The following is an 18,421-nucleotide window of genomic DNA, read 5'->3' as shown; positions in this document are numbered from 1 at the left end:
TTATATATTGTTTTTGGATGTAAAAACTCCTTACCCCTAATCACTGAATTGCAATTCCCACAATGATTTAGATAGAGCATGCAATTTTAAGCAACTTTGTAATTTACTCCTATTACCAATTTTTCTTCATTCTCTTGCTTTCTTTATTTAAAAAGCAGGAATGTGAAGCTTAAGAGCCAGCCCATTTTTGGTTAAGAACCTGGGTTATGCTTGCTTATAGGTTTGCTAAATGTAACCACCAATAAGCAAGCGCTATCCATGGTGCTGAACCTAAAATGGGCTGACACTTCAACTTTAAATTCATGCTTTTTAAATAAAAATAGCAAGAGAATGAAGAAAAATCGATAGTAGGAGTAAATTAGAAAGTTGCTTAAACTTGCATGTTCTATCTGAATCATGAAATAAAAAATGTGGGTTTAGTATCCCTTTAACTTACTTTCAATTAGTTTTTTTGGGTATCCTCTATCCAAATTTTTTTTACCTGTTTAGTCTATCTGTTATGATTACGCCATCACGTACAATTCAATTTATACAAATGAGTTGGCTATATGGTAACAACTCAATGAGTTTAGGATTGTGAAAACTGTTTAACATGTTATGTAACATGATATTTTTGTCAGTTGGCTTACTATAGGTATCGAATTTAAGACCCTTGATTTTGGGGTATCTATATACTCTTCTATCCAAAAAACTAATAGATTATTCACTGTATTCTACAGAATTTTTTAATTCCCATTACTGCACCATTTATTTCTTGTACAAAAGTCATCAATGATTCAATGTCATCCCCTTATACCAAACACATCATCGATGTATCTCCACCATCTAATTTAAGACCCTTGATTTTGGAATCTATATATACTCTTCTATCCAAAAAACTAATAGATTATTCACTGTATTCTACAGATTTTTTTTAATCCCATTACTGGGCCATTTATTTAATGTACAAAAGCCTGCAATGATTCAATGTCACCCCCCATATACCAAACATATCATCAATGTATCCACTATATTCTTCCAAACTGAATGAATAAGGTATTTTCAAATACATATTTCTCCTCAAATTTACCCATATATATGTTGGCATATGTAGGGGTGACATTCGAACCCATGGCAGTACCCTGTCTTTGGATATAAAAAGAATCTTGAAACAATAATAATTGTGATATAATAACACCCTTAATAATTCCTCAATAAAGGCTAATTGCTTCTCATCAAATTGTTGACTAGTGTACAAGGTTTTTCTCACTGCTCCTGTCCCACATTTATGTCTTATTGATGTATACAGATTTCCCACATCTAGGGTATATAAAATATATTTTTTATCCAGTAACTCTAAGTGTTTTATTTTTTATGGTGAATTCACTAGTGTCCTTTTATATAAGAGCTTAATTGTTCCACATAAGGTTGTAAAATGTTGTCTAAAAACTTACATTTAAAAAAAACTGAATTTACACTTGCCACAACTGGACGGCCTGGTGGCTGTTCACAGTTCTTATGAATTTTTGGTAGTGTGTATAACACGGGCACTACTGGATTGGAGTTAAAGAAATTTTTTTTTTTACTTATTGTCAATGTTTAAATTCACTGCACATTGCAGCATACTACTAATTTATTTTTGTATTGAGTTAGTTGGATCTAAATCAACCTTCAAATAAACAGTGGATTCTATCAGCTGCCCAATATCTCTTGTATATAATATTATTTTTCCAAACAAAAGAAAAAAGAGAGAGACTATGGGATATACAATACTCTCCTATATAGAAAGGGAAAAGAAACAGCACACAGATAGATATAAGTTAGAGCTGTAAATGTATTTACCAAAAACACCACTACCACCTGGTTATGCTCACAGAGCTCAGTGAAATAAAAACATTATTACAACATATGGGAAATAAACAGCAACAAGGAATATTACACATGCAAATGGACATCTACTATCAAGGCTGCACATAAAATAATCTGAAACCAAACATAAAGTGTAAGCACGGCTATATTCAAGGTCAATCAGTTTCACAGTTTCACTGCACATAAAGTTCTCTAAAATCAGAAAATTTCCACAGATACGGCTGCGCTCTAGGTCAGTAAAATGCATAGTCAAATGATATTACCACTTGCAAGCTGGCTGTAAGCATCTCCAGCTGGTCAGTGTGCGTATATTCAAACCATACACGTCTTCTCCGAAAGGGAAATATTCATTGGCAAATTGATTTTCCAAACTCACATTTCTGCATATGCATGCCAATAAGCATAGGAAGGTTACAGTCCTTAATGCCAAAGTCTGCTTAGCAGTTGAAATGCTGCAGGATGTCACACAGGCATGGAAAAACTCTCCCAAACGGCTGCTATATCTTTGAAAGCTTAGATTTTTAAAAATTCCCATATGTGATTTTAGAGAAATAAACTGGTGATAGACATCTCTCACCAGTGCTGGGATAACACATAAATACCAACGCACGTTTCACCCCCACATCAAGTATTTGTCTCAGGGGCTTCATCAGGACTGTAACCTCCCTATCCTTAATGGTGTGCATATGCAGAAATGTGGTTTGAATATACGCACACTGACCAGCTGGAGACGCTGACAGCCTATGACGATCAGCCTTTGTGGCCAGCTGGAACCAATCACGAATGAGTGAGTAAAAGATTAGTCACTCCCTCATCATACTTCAGGCTACCAGATAGATACGGTCAGAGTTTGAGAAGAGGAATAAGCGTACTGTTCGATCGTATATGACACAAGAAGTATACCTCCGGATAAGCTTGCAAGTGGTAATATCTTGTGACTGTGCATTTTACTGACCTAGAGTGCAGCTGTATTTGTGGTCATTTTCTGATTTCAGAGAACTTTATGTGCAGTCAAACTGTGAAACTGACTGACCTTGAATATAGCCGTGCTTACGCTTTATGTTTGGTTTCAGATTATTTTATGTACAGCCTTAATAGTAGATGTCCGTTTGCATGTGTAATATTTGTTGTTGCTGTTTATTTCCCATATGTCGTAATAATGTTTTTATTCCACTGAGCTCTGTAAGCATAACCAGGTGGAAGTGGTGTTTTTGGTAAATAAATTTACACCTCTAACTTATATCTATCTGTGTGCTGTTTATTTTCCCTTTCTATATAGGACAGTATTGTATGTCCCATATTCTTTTTTTTCTTTTATTATTTAAATTTAACGGGAAGCACCAGATTTTTTTATTGAGTAGTATTGACTCCTCTCTCTTTCTCTTATAAAATTTTGAATACTCTTTTTCCATTAGAACCGTGGCTCTGCCCTTAACAGCTTATTTAATTATAAAATTTTTATCTTTAAAGGATCATCTTTGTCATGTTATGTCTAGTTCTTTTATCCTTATAAGCTCTTTTTTTAACCCCTTAATGACCACAATGTACCCTGTATGTCACTGGTCGTTAAGGTTTTTTTCAGGACATAATAGCACAAGTCTAGCAAGAACACGCTATTAATGCACTCCCTCCAGCAGGCTTTGTGGAATAGAGCAGTCTCAACGCTGGTGGCAAGACCGCGCTATAAAACAATCAAGTCCCAAAAAAAGGCCAGCGACATACAGGGTATGTCGCTGGTCCTTAAGGATATCTATATCTCTATTAACTAATGATACAAATGTCTCAATACTATGGTTACTTAACGGTGGACTAAACCTACTTTTGTTTCTCAAATAAACTTATTTAGAGTAAAAGTGTAATCTCCCTTCTGATCTTGTTGTAATACATTTATTTTATCACCACAGTTTTTACCCATAACATTGTTAATATTATCAACAGAAAAATAACTTTTTAATCTCAATGTCCTGAAAATATATTTAAATCCTTTTTAAGTTGGAAAAATTCCATTCCCTTGTATGTACAGAATGACAGTCCTTTGTTTAACAATTTTAACTCCACATCATCAAGGCGAGATTTAGAGATATTTACCACTAATGCTGGTGAGTTTTCAGCCCCTCTGACATTGCTGACTGCAGCTGTATTGATATTGATGCTGACTGCGACCTCTCTCTTGCTCCCTGCTCCGTGTGTGTGGTATTTTTGCAGACTCCTCGCCACCTCCATCACTGGCAGTGTCCTCTGAAAAACTCTCCCCTGAGGACATGGATTCAGCTGATATCTTGTGCTACCAGCACCATGTTGTTGACCACGCCGATTTCCTCATTGTCAAAAACATTTAGAGCCCCTCTGACGACCTTCGATATCGGAGATGCTCCATTTGTAAACTCTGCCGGTAAGATAATCCTGCTCATCCCAAGCAAATTTTGATTTTGTTCTGCTCTTGCAGTTGTTTCTTTAAATCTTCAATCTTCGCATCTACATCTTTAATCATCCGGTCACACTCATCCATAGTGCAAACATTTTTCAGCTCTTATTTTGTGTCAGAGATTTCTTTCCTCTGCACTTCCATTTCTTTCTGCAGATATTCAACAGTAAGGACAATCAAATCATAGGAGCATTTGTTCACAATATATATTTAAACTTCTTGCAATATACTGCATTATTAACCATCAGAGTAGGTTGTGTTGACATTCTCAATCTCTAGGGATTCTTGTAACTCTATGATATTCAGCAAGTGTTGTTGAGTGTAAATTCCACATCATATATTTTCTAGCCATTCTTTCATATGCTTTACTGGAACTTTCAGTTGGAAGTGATCTTAAAAACTCTCGAGAGCCTTTTACCAAAGTGATTATTATTGCAGCATCAGCCTCTGTATATTAAAAGACCTTAGACCCATCATTCTTATCATCAAGTTCCATGTTCATAGCTTTAGTGAGTAGCACTAGTATATCAGGCATCAGCACTTATCCACAAAACAAATATATACAGCACCTTACCAACTCCTCCTCACATGTGCATGACAGGGATAGGGTTGCTGCATCCACCCTCAGAGGCCACAGACATCATCATATGGCACACATGGAGCAAGAGAGAGTCGTGGTCAGCATCAATATCAATACAGCCACAGTCAGCAAGTTCAGAGGGGCCTGAAACCTCACCAGTGTTAGGCCTAGATTTGGAGTTTGGCGGTAGCCGTGAAAACCAGCGTTAGAGGCTCCTAACGCTGGTTTTGGCCGCCCGCTGGTATTTGGAGTCAGTGATTAAAGGGTCTAACGCTCACTTTTCAGCCGCGACTTTTCCATACCGCAGATCCCCTTACGTCAATTGCGTATCCTATCTTTTCAATGGGATCTTTCTAACGCTGGTATTTAGAGTCGTTTCTGAAGTGAGCGTTAGAGCTCTAACGACAAAACTCCAACCGCCTGAAAATAGCAGGAGTTAAGAGCTTTCTGGGCTAACGCCGGTATATAAAGCTCTTAACTACTGTACCCTAAAGTACACTAACACCCATGAACTACCTATGTACCCCTAAACCGAGGTCCCCCCACATCGCCGACACTCGATTTAAATTTTTTAACCCCTAATCTGCCGACTGCCACCTACGTTATCCTTATGTACCCCTAATCTGCTGCCCCTAACACCGCCGACCCCTATATTATATTTATTAACCCCTAATCTGCCCCCCTCAACGTCGCCGACACCTGCCTACACTTATTAACCCCTAATCTGCCGAGCGGACCTGAGCGCTACTATAATAAAGTTATTAACCCCTAATCCGCCTCACTAACCCTATCATAAATAGTATTAACCCCTAACCTGCCCTCCCTAACATCGCCGACACCTACCTTCAATTATTAACCCCTAATCTGCCGAGTGGACCTCACCGCTACTATAATAAATGTATTAACCCCTAAAGCTAAGTCTAACCCTAATACTAACACCCCCCTAACTTAAATATAATTTACATCTAACGAAATAAATTAACTCTTATTAAATAAATGATTCCTATTTAAAGCTAAATACTTACCTGTAAAATAAACCCTAATATAGCTACAATATAAATTATAATTATATTATAGCTATTTTAGGATTAATATTTATTTTACAGGCAACTTTGTAATTATTTTAACCAGGTACAATAGCTATTAAATAGTTAAGAACTATTTAATAGTTACCTAGTTAAAATAATAACAAAATTACCTGTAAAATAAATCCTAACCTAAGATATAATTAAACCTAACACTACCCTATCAATAAATTAATTAAATAAACTACCTACAATTACCTACAATTAACCTAACACTACACTATCAATAAATTAATTAAACACAATTCCTACAAATAAATACAATTAAATAAACTAGCTAAAGTACAAAAAATAAAAAAGAACTAAGTTACAAAAAATAAAAAAATATTTACAAACATAAGAAAAATATTACAACAATTTTAGGCAGGTTTAGGCTAGCAGCGCAACTTTGCAAGCCCCACGGCATGCCCACAACATTCATAGCGAAATTGGGCAGGGGAGAAGCAAAGTACAAACAAGCAAAAGCAGCCGGGAAAACTATTTGTTGAAATTGCAGCACTGGCTCAAGGGGCAAAAAAATTGTGTGTCTACATCTTCCCCAGTCCCACCAATGTTCGCAAATGCCAGCCCCTCTAATAAAAAAAATCTATGCATCTCAACATTGTATTTCTTTGAATTTCAATAAAATTAAAAAAAAAAAAAAAAAAAAAAAAAATTTTTTTTTTTTTTTTTGTGTCACCCCCTGGTGGGTGTCACCCGGGTGCGGCCAGCCCCCCCCCGCCCCCCCCTAGTGACGCCACTGATTTTCAGGCGGCTGGAATTTTGTCGTTAGAGCTCTAACGCTCACTTCAGAAACGACTCTAAATACCGGCGTTAGAAAGATCCCATTGAAAAGATAGGATACGCAAATGGCGTAGGGGGATCTGCGGTATGGAAAAGTCGCGGCTGAAAAGTGAGCGTTAGACCCTTTAATCACTGACTCCAAATACCAGCGGGCGGCCAAAACCAGCGTTAGGAGCCTCTAACGCTGGTTTTGACGGCTACCGCCGAACTCCAAATCTAGGCCATAGAATTTTGAGCTTAGTACAGGAGCATATCAGATATTTTAACATATGTTTACAATCCAATTTATTGTTGTAGCCTAGTATCTAACAATCAAAAGAAAAAGAAAAGAAAAAGGAACCTCAGATTTTCACTTTTTTCCATTCCTTTAGAAATAGTTCCCTTAGTAAGCCTTTAGGACCTCCCGGGCCCAGTTCTTTACATAAGTGTTGCATAGGGAAAAGCAGTAACATAATAAACAACAGTGAACATTAAACATAAACAACCTGCTGATATGAGGACGAAAAAACATCACAGGGATGTTACAATTATTGAATAACTTATCAGGTTGCTGCCTGAATGAATGTAAGTAATATTATACGAAAACTGTGTGAAAGGATATTTCCCCGCAGTGAAAAAAAAGAATAACATATAAGTCTTTTATAGCGGGGGAAGAAAGATATTGAAGTAGAAGTAGAACTACCGTGTGGCAAGTTTTTATATGTAGATTCCTTATTATAGAAATGCACAGTTATGCAATATGAAGCAAGGATATAAGGTTCAAACTTCAATACATAAGAAAAATATGATTATATTTGCGGTATTTATCAAGGAAACCGCATTAAAACACGTCAAGCATATTTACGGATGCCTGAGTGTATTGGTGGTAGGGGGGAGTTATATATATAAATATAACAAGCAAGAGTAGGAATTAGTTATGAAAACAACAGAAATATCAAGTAAGACCTCTGGGACGCACGGTTGGCACACAGTGATATGGTGGGAGTGACAACTAAGTATGGTCTAGGCATTATAGCTAGTAGTGTCAACCTTGATTAAAAATTATCTCTAAGCTGGAGTAATGTAATTATATATATGGCGTATATTAGCTCACAAAAGGTTGCCGGAAGTTACTTTAAATAGTCAAACCATGGTGGGGTGGAAAACAGCAGAAATATATGTAAAACTTAAATTTGTGGGTAGGGGGGGGGGGGGTGAAGGGTGGCAATATAAGTAATTAGCTTGGGACATTAGACAGGTGACTGATATGGGTTAACAATAAGGGAGGGAGGGAGGTGGTACAGGGAATACCATAGTTCTAAATGGGGAGGGGGGGGGAGAAGAAATCTGACCAATTGTCTAACCAGAAGTGCCTTTATAGGGCCTTTTAATAAATGTAATATTAATGGGTTCATTATTACGCCTTTGCCGAAATACCAATGTATAGAAAAATGCTACCTAAGTGGGGGTAACCTCTAGATATGTCATGAGACTAAGACGATCGTTGAGATGGTCAATTATGTGATTGCTCGTATTAGTTCAGGATAAACCAATCGTTTGCATCAACTCTATGATCCTAAAAAAGATAATGTAGTCTGCTCTCTGGGTATGGGCCCTATACCCGACAGCAAGGGATCTATATAAGTGAACATGTTTCTGCAACTAAAATATCATAACATAGCAAATCTACCATTAAGAAAGACAATGGTAAATTCTAAACTGAGCAAGTAAAACAATATTGTCTAGCTATTATACATGCATACACATTTATATATAAGAGAGACAAACCCCACCACATTTCATTCCATACATAACATTATGTTCAGCATACCCGGTAGTGATTATGTGGCGGGTAGAACAGATATATTGAAGTCTGGCTTTCATATCTACCCAATATACAATAGTTATCAATAAGACTTTGAGATTAAAAATAAATAAGTAAATAAAAGAAATAAAATAACAGGGCTGTATATTTCCCCTATCATACAAAAACATTAATGGGCTAAAATTAAGTCTTGACTCCCCTCTGGTGGCGAGAAGTAGCAACGGCATCTGCTATGAAATTGTATTAATTTTACTCAAGTGATATAAAATTATAGGGCTTAAAAGAAGGCCACTCAACTAAGTTACTATGGTAAATTGAATGTTAAACAGCCTCTTAGTGAATTTGTCATAAAGGAGCAGCAGAGAATCTTAGGTTAACATAAAGAAAAAACATAATATACCCAATATTTCTATAGCACTGTAGTTTTCCCAAAGTTTATAGCTCATGGAAAAGCAAAGTCTATGACTTTTATGGCAGAGTCCCAATGCTGGACATCTCAAGCATATATAAGTTAAACCAACTCCTAAACTCTGAGGTATTAGGGCATATGAAGTCATTGAAGTGTGGCAGTCTTTAACATAAGAAAAGTAGAGCCAAAAGGAAAAGCAGGGGCGAAAATAACAGTGAGGATATATAAATGCAGTACATATAGCCAAATTGAGGGGCTGAAGTGATATTTCTCTCACCAAGGTCCTCCTTTAGTATATTCTGCCCAATTACCCCACGCCAGACGTTGGGAGCAAATATAGGTAGAGCAGCAAGTCCTTTTCCGCGAACCAAAACCTCTCTGCTGCCGTCAGGATAGCGTGGAATGCTGTATGTATGAAAGAGGCCACAGAAAGGAAGCAGCTACCAAGTGTGTCAGCCCATCGTAAGTTATTAAGTATAGGCAGTATCAGGGTTGGATTCACCATGACCGCCAACGTAGATCTAACGTTCTTACCACTGTCCTCATAGTCAACCATAGGTAGATTTTCTCCTCTGGGGGGCTCTCCGATGCCCACCGCACCGGCTCTTCTCCCTTGTGTCTGCCCCAACTTTGCAGCACTTGTGATATGTCGGCTGTCAGCCACAGAATTTGGTTGCGTAGTAACCCAACAGCAGTCTGGCCTAGGCAACTGTCTCGGCTGAAGTGGACAGAACTCTGGTGAGTCCCAGATCTCTATGTTGGCTGCACATCTCATCGAGACCTCAATATCTCTCGCTGAGTAGTCAGGCTTCGTTGGTTCAACAGTGCGTGGTAGCGGGACAACGCCATCTTGGATGACAAGTTGCGCAGTTGATTGTGTGAGCCATCTGGAAATTATCACTAACATTTCAGAGTGGTGTCGCTTCAACAGCTCGGATATCTTCTCTTCTAGTTGTATTGTAGGCATGGTTCTTTAAATGAAATAGTAAGGTGAACACCCTGGTGGTTCCGATGTCTAATATCTATTGTATCCTATAAGCTGGGTAGCAGGGGTCAAAACCACACTTCCAAAGTTGCCAAACCACTTCTTCAAGGGACAAAACACATCTCTATATCCTCATGAGCCAATATAGTCTCTTCAAAATTATCCAAAATTTGATAAAGTTACTGAAAGTTATGTGCCATTGCAGAGCTCCCTAGAAATGCGACTTGCCAGCTCAGCTACTTGCTCCGCCCCCCTAGCTAATTTATTTAATTGTATTTATTTGTAGGAATTGTGTTTAATTAATTTATTGATAGTGTAGTGTTAGGTTAATTGTAGGTAATTGTAGGTAGTTTATTTAATTGATTTATTGATAGGGTAGTGTTAGGTTTAATTATATCTTAGGTTAGGATTTATTTTACAGGTAATTTTGTTATTATTTTAACTAGGTAACTATTAAAATAGTTCTTAACTATTTAATAGCTATTGTACCTGGTTAAAATAATTACAAAGTTGCCTGTAAAATAAATATTAATCCTAAAATAGCTATAATATAATTATAATTTATATTGTAGCTATATTAGGGTTTATTTTACAGGTAAGTATTTAGCTTTAAATAGGAATAAGTTATTTAATAAGAGTTAATTTATTTCGTTAGATGTAAATTATATTTAAGTTAGGGGGGTGTTAGTATTAGGGTTAGACTTAGCTTTAGGGGTTAATACATTTATTATAGTAGCGGTGAGGTCCGCTCGGCAGATTAGGGGTTAATAATTGAAGGTAGGTGTCGGCGATGTTAGGGAGGGCAGATTAGGGGTTAATACTATTTATGATAGGGTTAGTGAGGTGGATTAGGGGTTAATAACTTTATTATAGTAGCGCTCAGGTCCGCTCGGCAGATTAGGGGTTAATAAGTGTAGGCAGGTGTCGGCGACGTTGAGGGGGGCAGATTAGGGGTTAATAAATATAATATAGGGGTCGGCGATGTTAGGGCAGCAGATTAGGGGTACATAGGGATAACGTAGGTTGCGGCGGTTTACGGAGCGGCAGATTAGGGGTTAAAAAAAATATGCAGGGGTCAGCGATAGCGGGGGCGACAGATTAGAGGTTAATAAGTGTAAGGTTAGGGGTGTTTAGACTCGGGGTTCATGTTAGAGTGTTAGGTGCAGACGTAGGAAGTGTTTCCCCATAGGAAACAATGGGGCTGCGTTAGGAGCTGAACGCTGCTTTTTTGCAGGTGTTAGGTTTTTTTTCAGCTCAAACAGCCCCATTGTTTCCTATGGGAGAATCGTGCACGAGCACGTTTTTGAGGCTGGCCGCGTCCGTAAGCAACTCTGGTATCGAGAGTTGCATTTGCGGTAAAAATGCTCTACGCTCGCTCCTTTTTTGGAGCCTAACGCAGCATTTGTTTGAACTCTCGATACCAGAGTTAAATTTATGGTGCGGCCAGAAAAAAACCCGCTGAGCGTTAACAGCCCTTCTACAGCCAAACTCCAAATCAAGGCCTTAGTGTTCAATATCTCTAAATCTCACCTTTGGTGATGAGTTAAAAGTGTTAAACAAAGAACTGTCATTCTGTACATACAAGGTAACAGACTTTTTCAATTTGAAAAGGATATGTTATTATTTTCTTATTATCAGTTATATGTAGAGCACCAACAGATTCCACAGCGATATAAACATAGGCGGTATACAAGGTAACATTTATAGGGATCATATGGGTAGAGCGCCCTGCTGAGAGTTGCACTGTTGTAGTCAGCTCTTATGAAGGTGATTTGAAAACAGTTGCGCCTAGATTACGAGTTTTGTCGGTAAGGCTGTGCGTTGCTAACGCTCCTTTTTTCTTACCGCTCCCTTTAAACAACCCTGGTATTATGAGTTTTCTTTAAGCCGGCGTTAGCCTCAGAAAAGTGAGCGATGAGCAAAATTTAGCTCCACATCTCACTGTAATACCAGCACTGCTTACGGTAGCGGTAAGCTGGCAAAACGTGCTCGTGCACGATTTCCCCATAGGAAACAATGGGGCTGAGACGGCTGAAAAAAACCTAACACCTGCAAAAAAGCAGCGTTCAGCTCCTAACGCAGCCCCATTGTTTCCTAAGGGAAAATAAGTTATGTCTGCCCCTAACACCCTAACATGAACCCTGAGTCTAAACACCCCTATTATTACACTTATTAACCCTTAATCTGCCGCCCCCGACATCGTCGCCACCTGCATTATATTATTAACCCCTAATCTGCCGCTCTGGACTCTGCCGCCACCTACATTATACTAATGAACCCCTAATCTGCTGCCCCTAACATCGCCGAACCCTACATTATAGTTATTAACCCCTAATCTGCCCCCCCAAAGTTGCCGCAACTATATTAAATATATTAACCCCTAATCTGCCACCGCCAACGTCGCCGCCACTATAATAAAGTTATTAACCCCTAAACCTAAGTCTAAGCCTAACCCTAACACCCCCCTAACTTAAATATAATTTAAATTAAACAAAATTAATTTAACATAATTAAATAAATTAATCCTATTTAAAACTAAATACTTACCGATAAAATAAATCCTAAAATAGCTACAATATAACTAATAGTTACATTGTAGCTAGCTTAGGATTTATATTTATTTTACAGGCTACTTTGTATTTATTTTAACTAGGTACAATAGTTATTAAATAGTTATTAACTATTTAATAAATACTTAGCTAAAATAAGTACGAAATTACCTGTAAAATAAATCCTAACCTAAGTTACAATTACCCCTTACACTACACTATCATTAAACTAATTACCTAAACTACCTACAATTAATTACAATTAAATGAAATAAACTAAATTATGAAAAAAACAAACACTAAATTACAGAAAAAAAAAGAATTACAAGAATTTTAAACTAATTACACCTAATCCGCCTAATAAAATAAAAAAGCCCCCCAAAATAATAAAATTTCCTTACCCTATACTAAATTACAAATAGCCCTTAAAAGGGCCTTTTGTGGGGCATTGCCTCACAGTAATCAGCTCTTTTACCTGTAAAAAAAAATACAATACCCCCCCAACAGTAAAACCCACCCAATCCCCCCTTAAAAAAACCTAACACTAACCCCCTGAAGATCACCCTACCTTGAGCCGTCTTCACCCAGCCGGGCACAAGTGATCCTCCAGAGGGTCCGAAGTCTCCGATCGGGGCAGAAGAGGTCCTCCAGATGGCAGAAGGCTTCATCCAGGCGGCATCTTGTATCTTCATCCTTCCGGAGCGGAGTGGATCCATCTTCAATCCAGCCGACGCTGAGCCATCCTCTTCAAACGAAGTCCTAACGAAGAATGAAGGTTCCTTTAATTGACGTCATCCAAGATGGCATCCCTTAAATTCCGATTGGCTGATAGAATCCTATCAGCCAATTGGAATTGAGGTAGGAAAAATCCTATTGGCTGATGTAATCAGACAATCGGATTGACCTTGCATTCTATTGGCTGTTCCAATCAGCCAATAGAATGCGAGGTCAATCCTATTGGCTGATTGGATCAGCCAATCGGATTGAACTTCAATCTTATTGGCTGATACATCAGACCCTCTGGAGGATCACTTGTGCCTGGCTGGGTGAAGACGGCTCAAGGTAGGGTGATCTTCAGGGGGTTAGTGTTAGGTTTTTAAAAGGGGGATTGGGTGGGTTTTAGAGTAGGGGTGTGTTGGTGGTGGGTTGTAATGTTGGGGGGGTATTGTATTTTTTTTTCATGTAAAAGAGTTAATTACTTTGGGCAATGCCCTGCAAAAGGCCCTTTTAAGGGCTATTTGTAATTTAGTATAGGGTAGGGAATTTTTATTATTTTGGGTGGCTTTTTTGTTTTATTAGGGGGATTAGATTATGTGTAATTAGTTTAAAAGTATTGCAATTCTTTTTTTTTTCTGTAATTTTTTTTTCATAATTTAGTTTATTTCATTTAATTGTAATTAATTGTAGGTAGTTTAGGTAATTAGTTTAATGATAGTGTAGTGTTAGGTGTAATTGTAACTTAGGTTAGGGTTTATTTTACAGGTAATTTTGTACTTATTTTAGCTAGGTAGTTATTAAATAGTTAATAACTATTTAATAACTATTGTACCTATTTAAAATAAATACAAAGTTGCCTGTAAAATAAATATAAATCCTAAGCTAGCTACAATGTAACTATTAGTTATATTGTAGCTAACTTAGGCCTAGATTTGGAGTTTGGCGGTAGCCGTGAAAACCAGCGTTAGAGGCTCCTAACGCTGGTTTTAGGCTACCTCCGGTATTTGGAGTCACTCAAAATAGGGTCTAACGCTCACTTTTCAGCCGCGACTTTTCCATACCGCAGATCCCCTTACGTCAATTGCGTATCCTATCTTTTCAATGGGATTTTTCTAACTCCGGTATTTAGAGTCGTGTCTGAAGTGAGCGTTAGAAATCTAACGACAAAACTCCAGCCGCAGAAAAAAGTCAGTAGTTAAGAGCTTTCTGGGCTAACGCCGGTTCATAAAGCTCTTAACTACTGTACTCTAAAGTACACTAACACCCATAAACTAACTATGTACCCCTAAACCGAGGTCCCCCCACATCGCCGCAACTCGATTAAATTTTTTTAACCCCTAGTCTGCCGACCGCCACCTACGTTATCCTTATGTACCCCTAATCTGCTGCCCCTAACACCGCCGACCCCTATATTATATTTATTAACCCCTAATCTGCCCCCCACAATGTCGCCGCCAGCTACCTACACTTATTAACCCCTAATCTGCCGTCCGCACGCCGCCGCCAGCTACATTATCCCTATGTACCCCTAATCTGCTGCCCTAACATCGCCGACCCCTATATTATATTTATTAACCCCTAATCTGCCCCCCTCAACGTCGCCTCCACCTGCCTACACTTATTAACCCCTAATCCGCCTCACTAACCCTATAATAAATAGTATTAACCCCTAATCTGCCCTCCCTAACATCGCCGACACCTAACTTCAATTATTAACCCCTAATCTGCCGACTGGAGCTCACCGCTATTCTAATAAATGCATTAACCCCTAAAGCTAAGTCTAACCCTAACACCCCCCTAAGTTAAATATAATTTTAATCTAACGAAATTAATTAACTCTTATTAAATAAATTATTCCTATTTAAAGCTAAATACTTACCTGTAAAATAAATCCTAATATAGCTACAATATAAATTATCAGGCTGATGAAGCGGCATTTATAGCCGGGAAACGCGTTGCTGTTGTTTTCTTTTAAAATAAATACAGACGATTTTATATATACCTGTCGGATCCTGTTGTTTTTACCACTACGTACTATCCCCCTTTGTAAGCCAAGACCTGCAGCCTGTGCTCGAAGCGGTATACCTGACATCCTCTGTGACTGTGTTCGGGTCTGTTTCAAAAACACATGAGTCCAACAGAGGAGCTTACTGATTGGTGGACAGGGAGTGACGTACGCCCACGGAGGTGTGTCAGTCGGGCGACTCTCAATAGTCCCGACCTGCGCTTTGAGGCACGTCATCCGTGCCGCCATTCTTGTGAGTATCTGGATCAGCGGGGACATCTGGTAGCGAGGGGCTCCTATTTTATCACATCACGATACTGTTTTATGGTTTGGGCGCCTCTCTTCTCTTTCTATCTTACAGCTCCGGATTCCATTGGGACCGAATATTGGGAGTGCAGCCGTCGCCTTTGAATTTCTATACATCTATCACTTGTCATCACCTGCGCACCCTCTGAGGATTTTTTCCTCCATCAATACCTACAAATAACTACAATGAAATAAACTAACTAAAGTACAAAAAATAAAAAAGAACTAAGTTACAAAAAATAAAAAAATATTTACAAACATAAGAAAAATATTACAACAATTTTAAACTAATTACACCTACTCTAAGCCCCCTAATAAAATAACAAAGCCCCCCAAAATAAAAAAATGCCCTACCCTATTCTAGATTACTAAAGTTCAAAGCTCTTTTACCTTACCAGCCCTGAACAGGGCCCTTTGCGGGGCATGCCCCAAGAAGTTCAGCTCTTTTGCCTGTAAAAAAACCCATACAATACCCCCCACCCAACATTACAACCCACCACCCACATACCCCTAATATAACCCAAACCCCCCTTAAATAAACCTAACACTAAGCCCCTGAAGATCTCCCTACCTTGTCTTCACCTCACCGGGTTCAGCGGTCGGTCCAGAAGAGGGTCCGAAGTCTTGATCCAAGCGGAGCAAGAAGAGGTCCTCCATCCGGTAGAAGTCTTCATCCAAGCGGGGCAGAAGAGGTCTTCCTTCCGATTGAAGTCTTCATCCAAGCGGGATCTTCTATCGTCATCCATCCGGAGCGGAGCGGCAGGATCCTGAAGACCTCCGACGCGGAACATCCATCCTGGCCGATGACTGAACGACGAATGACGGTTCCTTTAAATGACGTCATCCAAAATGGCGTCCCTCGAATTCCGATTGGCTGATAGGATTCTATCAGCCAATCGGAATTAAGGTAGGAATATTCTGATTGGCTGATTCCATCAACCAATCAGAATCAAGTTCAATCCGATTGGCTGATCCAATTTTTTTTTCTTTCTTTTTCTCTCCCCCTTCTTCCCTTTTCTTCACATCACTAGACATACACTAATACAGAAGGCAAGACCTTCCTTAAGGATTTTCTCTTTTTAACACAATACTCACTTTTATTTAGTCACTGTTTTATTATAGAGCACAAGAACACCTCTTTGTTGGTCTATTAGCACATGCTACACTTGGTTTTAGATACACTTCACTTCGGAAGAAAAGAATTTCCCAAAATTAGTATTTTTTTTTTATTTATTTTTTTCTTCTCTCTTTTTTCTTCCCTGTCTATAAGAGACAAGGTAATAATTCCGTCAGGGAGGAATGACTAGCCCTGATTCCTAAACTTTGTCGTTATGTCTCTTGTGTTTTTATTTTTAATATTGTTTAAATTAAAAATTAGATTGATTTTGCTAGAGTTTAAAAGAATCACCTATGGTTTAAAATATATAATGTTTTCAGTGGGGGGGGGGTGTGGAGGAGTTATGTGGATACTCTTATGGGGAGTCTTTAAATGACTGATATACAATTGATTTCTATAAATGCCAAAGGGCTAAATACTCCCCAGAAGAGATCCATGGCACTGAGGGAGATGGAGAAGTTGAAAGGGGATATCTTATTATTTCAAGAAACCCATTTTAGAAGAAATAAAGAACCTAAGGCCTAGATTTGGAGTTCGGCGGTAGCCGTCAAAACCAGCGTTAGAGGCTCCTAACGATGGTTTTGGCCGCCCGCTGGTATTTGGAGTCAGTGATTAAAGGGTCTAACGCTCACTTTTCAGCCGCGACTTTTCCATACCGCAGATCCCCCTACGCCATTTGCGTATCCTATCTTTTCAATGGGATCTTTCTAACGCCGGTATTTAGAGTCGTTTCTGAAGTGAGCGTTAGAGCTCTAACGACAAAATTCCAGCCGCCTGAAAATAGCAGGAGTTAAGAGCTTTATGGCTAACGCCGGTTCATAAAGCTCTTAACTACTGTACCCTAAAGTACACTAACACCCATAAACTACCTATGTACCCCTAAACCGAGCTCCCCCCACATCGCCGCCACTCGATTAAAATTTTTAACCCCTAATCTGCCGACCGCCACCTACGTTATACTTATGTACCCCTAATCTGCTGCCCCTAACCCCGCCGACCCCTGTATTACATTTATTAACCCCTAACCTGCCCCCCACAACGTCGCCGCCAGCTACTTAAAATAATTAACCCCTAATCTTCCGACCGCAAAGCGCTGCCACCTACGTTATCCCTATGTACCCCTAATCTGCTACCCCTAACACCGCCGACCCCTATATTATATTTATTAACCCCTAATCTGCCCCCCTCAACGTCGCCGACACCTGCCTACACTTATTAACCCCTAATCTGCCGAGCGGACCTGAGCGCTACTATAATAAAGTTATTAACCCCTAACCCGCCTCACTAACCCTATCATAAATAGTATTAACCCCTAATCTGCCCTCCCTAACATCGCCGACACCTAACTTCAATTATTAACCCCTAATCTGCCGAGCGGAGCTCACCGCTATTCTAATAAATTGATTAACCCCTAAAGCTAAGTCTAACCCTAACACTAACACCCCCCTAACTTAAATATAATTTACATCTAACGAAATTAATTAACTCTTATTAAATAAATGATTCCTATTTAAAGCTAAATACTTACCTGTAAAATAAATCCTAATATAGCTACAATATAAATTATAATTATATTATAGCTATTTTAGGATTAATATTTATTTTACAGGCAACTTGGTATTTATTTTAACTAGGTACAATAGCTATTAAATAGTTAAGAACTATTTAATAGTTACCTAGTTAAAATAATAACAAATTTACCTGTAAAATAAATCCTAACCTAAGATATAATTAAACCTAACACTACCCTATCAATAAAATAATTAAATAAACTACCTACAATTACCTACAATTAACCTAACACTACA

The sequence above is a fragment of the Bombina bombina genome, chromosome 5 (genome assembly GCF_027579735.1).
Source record: "Bombina bombina isolate aBomBom1 chromosome 5, aBomBom1.pri, whole genome shotgun sequence".
NCBI classification, from domain to species: Eukaryota; Metazoa; Chordata; class Amphibia; order Anura; family Bombinatoridae; genus Bombina; species Bombina bombina.
Note: the sequence above shows the minus strand (reverse complement) of the source record.